General features: G+C 36.3%; 1 pseudogene; it reads right to left on the bottom strand.

Annotated features, from left to right (window-relative positions):
• The window catches only part of LOC107745651 (myoferlin-like), a 35,773-nt pseudogene that overhangs the window by 11,116 nt on the left and 20,193 nt on the right, over positions 1 to 4,464 (bottom strand).

Below are 4,464 nucleotides of genomic sequence, written 5' to 3'. Positions count from 1 at the left end.
TTCGGCCAATCACAACGCACTGGATAGCTGGCCAGTCACAGCACACCTCGCTTTTCAGACCGATGAGCTTTGTAAAAATCAACGCGTTTCAGAAAGGTGGGGCATACAGGAGAAACAATAATGTACAGTATGTGGAAAATAATGTGTTTTTTGAACCTCAAACCGCATAAACACATTACACCAAATACACAAAATAATGTTCTTTTTAGCAACATCATATGACCCCTTTAAAATAAATATTCAGCAGCTTTGATGCTAACCAGAGCTCCTTCCAGTTTGAAAATAGCTGAGGCTCCAACCCGATCAGCAGGTGTCATCTTCCTCCTCCAGCGCCGTCGACGGAACGTGTCAGATGATCGCTGCTTCCTGTGGAACTTCCAGCCAATGAGTGAGGAGTATTCCCATCCCTCTGCATCTCCTGTATCCTTCTTCTGCATGTCAAACAATTAGGAAAAACACGTTATAAAAGCACTATCTAACATTTGATCCTAATTAACTTTGAAAAGTCTTTTAAAATGCACTTGCATCAGCAGCCGTTTTGGCACCAGGAATCCTTTTGCGAGGTCGGATCATTCTTTTGCGACGATGAACATGGTACATCTTCTCAGCTGCCACCCAGGATTTGGGCTTATCATCAGGTGGAATAGTGACGCCATATTCCCAACCTAAACTCACAAATACACATCATTTAAAGCTGCAGTCCTTAACTTTTGGCGCTCTAGCGGTTAATAAACAGAACTGTGTGCATCTTGCGTAAGAACATTGTAGCCGGAGCTACTTCTCTCTGTTTATATCTATGATGAATAACGCAAGTACTGGGCTACTCTGCAGCGGTACCTACCCAAACCAGTCTAAAATAGTCTGAATATAAACACTTATTATAGGTGTTCTGTAGTGATTAAGGACAAGCCGAAAACACGGTTTGGAAAATGAATTCATGGTGTACTCGCTTATTATATAAATTCTGATTAAAAAAATAATATCAATATAAAGACATCGCTTATTAAAAAAATTTTAAAAAAAAAAAAAAAAAAAAAGTGCTTTAACTGCAGCTTTAATTGCACAGCCCAAATATTTAAATTGGATCAACTAAATAAGTTTCAATCATTACAGCATGGACTTGCTACAGCCATTAGATATACAGCCACGCTGGTGTGAACACGTAAGATATGCTGATGCTGCATGAATGGGCATACATAAATCCAAGAGCAAATCTAGACAAGTGGAATTGGAGGAGGTGGAGGGTTTCAGAGGAACTCTGATAGCGCACTGGAGGATCAGCTTACAGTTAACACTTGAACCAGACTATTTAAATGTTGAGCATGCAAGCTTACTGGTTGTAGAATCAGCAGAGGCCAATCAATGTGTGCCATCTTGTGATTGCATGTATAGGACCTAACAGCCTGTCATCTAAAGTTTCATCACCTGAGACCTTGTAACACTAATGAGTCACATGACACCGGGGAGAGAAAATGGCTAATTGGGCCCAATTTGGACATTTTCATTTAGGGGTGTACTCACTTTTGTGGCCAGTGGTTTAGACATTAATGGCTGTGTGTTGAGTTATTTTGAGGGGACAGCAAATTTACACTGTTATACAAGCTGTACACTCACTACATTGTAGCAAAGTGTCATTTCTTCCGTGTTGTCACATGAAAAGATATAATAAAATATTTGCAAAAATGTGAGGGGTGTACTCACTTCTGTGAGATACTGTATGTTGTTTTGTTAGAAAAAAATATATATGTAGGTTTCAAAACATTTCACTGTTTTTGAGCAGCATGGGTTAAAGTCAAAATAATTTTATTAACTTTCATTCAATCCAATGAAATACTGGTAATTATCAGTTTATAAAATCTTATAAATTTCATAAATTGATATATTAAAATAACATTTCTCAAATACTGAAAAAAAAATTTTTTTGTCTTGCATCACAGTGGTTTTGTTGTAGATATTAAATTATTTTAAATTTCAAATTTTACAATTAATAAAAAGGGGGTAAATATAGTAATAACATGCGTAGCTACACATGGTAACATTCAAAACGTTGACATTTTTGCACAATCACTCACAGATACAATATGTTTTAGTAAAAAAAATATTAAATTATGACTGTTTTATTAGCTCATGTTTTTCCAGGTCAAAACTGACCCTGCAATGTAAAAGATGTATACAATTTTTTTAATGCGATAGGAGAGTTAAAATGTTTATTGCACTGAATTTTTGGCCTTTAGTATAACATTTAGTGTTGCTAGTTTGTTTAAATGTCTACACCTAATAATGATAAATAGCAATAATGATGCTTGGAAATGTGCCAACTATTTCCAAATGTGGCGAACAACTCACGTTTTCTCTGGATCAACCCGCCAGTCACCTTCCCACTCCCAGCCAACCGGGGGCAAAAAATACTCCTGCTTCAGCTTCACTTTGCCTGTGACATCAGAAAACTTGCTACGATTCAGCAGACCAGTGGTGCCCCATTTCCCTAGAACCTGAGCCTGGTTCTCATACTGTGAGAGACAATGGTTTAAAATTAGCTCCTAACTCAAGACTGCTTCTCTCCAGACCTAAAAAGCATTAAAAAAAAAACTATATTTACCAATTCTGCAAATACATTGAAAATTCCCTCTGCATAATGATTGAACTTCTTCTCTTCTGTTGCCAGCCCAAGCCACATGTTCACACGTAACTGGACGGGAATTTTCAAACCTTTTTTGTTGTCCATGGGATACTGTTGGAAAAACAGGAATCATGGGTTACTTTTCATGAAGCAAAGTTTAAACATGTTTTATGTCATATGTTTAAATACCTTCATAAAGACAGTCTTGGTCTTCCCGCAGTATTGACCACATGCCTGCTCACTGTAAGATGAATAGAGCACTTGATGGGCTGGGATGCGAGTGTATGCTACCCTCTTCTCTCCTCTCAACATCCAGATAATCACATCAGGCATGCTGTTCTGAGGCTTTGAAAAAAGATGCTCTGAGATTAATGTTGATACAGATGATGTTTAACAGTCAGATTCTATTAGTCTGACCAACAAGAATTAGCTCAAGTTCTAATCTAGCACTAGTCTCTGACCATCAAAAGTATACTGTACAAAAAACATTGGTTGCACTGGTAGAAAACCAACTCCACTTTTCTTCCTGAGAAGCCAGTTTATCTGGAGTTGTATACTAGGCACCATAAAGGACAAAATGTGTGCTTTACAGGAAGAAGTAATAACTGAATTGCCACAGTTTTTCAGGTTTGTGGCATCATAAAAGAGACTCAGAGTTTTGTTTGAGGTTCATAGTAGCAGCTAAATATTAAAAAAATCTGTGAAATAATCAGTACATTTGACTTTTTAGATGATTTCCACAGATTTCCAATAATTTCTTCTGCTTGTAGCCTTATAGTGCTACGCAATGATTGGAGTATTTTCTTTTAGCTGGTCTAATATCGTCATAAGCCTGATCAAGATGGTAATTGTTTCTCATGTGGATGTCTGTAAAAATAAATTAACATGGCACATCAGTGATAAAATTCATGGATTTATTCACAGTGGAGAAGCTAGTTCTGTGATCCTACGAACCCGGGAACGTGCTGCTCACGTGGCCAGATTGTCTGCTGTAAATAAAATTAATTTTATTTATCAATTTTTTCTTATTATTGTGCAAAATGTATTAAAAAAATTAATTTATGGCAGAAGATCAGTGTCCGAAGATCAGTAAGAAGGATTTAGAAGGATTTTATGTTAAATGCATTCTTATTCCAAGCATATTTTATAATATATAATCCTATTTATTATTTATTTAAATCTCCTGTTTAAAAATAGGAAAATAGATGCATTATAGATGTATATAATTATACGCGATATAGTTATGTATATAACTGTATATAATACACATTTTAAAACGGTTTTGCATACCTGCTGCTGCCATAATAAAGACCTAATTCGAATGTTTACATGCTTTTCTTCTCTTTCTGCTCCCACTCGCTGTGGTGGAGCAGCTATGAAGTATTGTTCTTTTAAATACTTTCCAGCATTTCAGAAATAAATATGCATGCAAATCACAGCAAAGCACGACAGTTATCGTATGATGTTCGGCAGTTGTCAATTTTGAATTCATTTCGGTTACACTTTATTTTGATAGTCCACTTTAGACATTCTACTAACTGTAAGTAACTTTGCAACTACACGTCAACATTCTCATTCATTTGCAACTACATGTCTACTAACTCTCAGAGTAGACTGTTAGGTTAGGTTTAGGGTTAGTAGAATAAACTGACATAGTCAGAATGTTGTATGTTGTGGACCCATCAAAATAAAGTGTTAGACGATATTAAGCAGACAGTCTACTAATACTCTAATGACTGCTAGTTGACATGTAGTTGCAAAGTTACACACTTAAAAATGCTGGGTTAAAAACAACCCAACCGCTGGGTCAAAACAACCCAATAGCTGGGTTTGTCCCTTTTTAA

This window comes from Sinocyclocheilus rhinocerous, unplaced genomic scaffold (genome assembly GCF_001515625.1).
Source record: "Sinocyclocheilus rhinocerous isolate Xijiao unplaced genomic scaffold, SAMN03320098_v1.1 scaffold768, whole genome shotgun sequence".
Classification (NCBI taxonomy): domain Eukaryota; kingdom Metazoa; phylum Chordata; class Actinopteri; order Cypriniformes; family Cyprinidae; genus Sinocyclocheilus; species Sinocyclocheilus rhinocerous.
The sequence above is the reverse complement of the archived record's forward strand: the minus strand, read 5'-3'. Positions and strand labels throughout refer to the sequence as shown.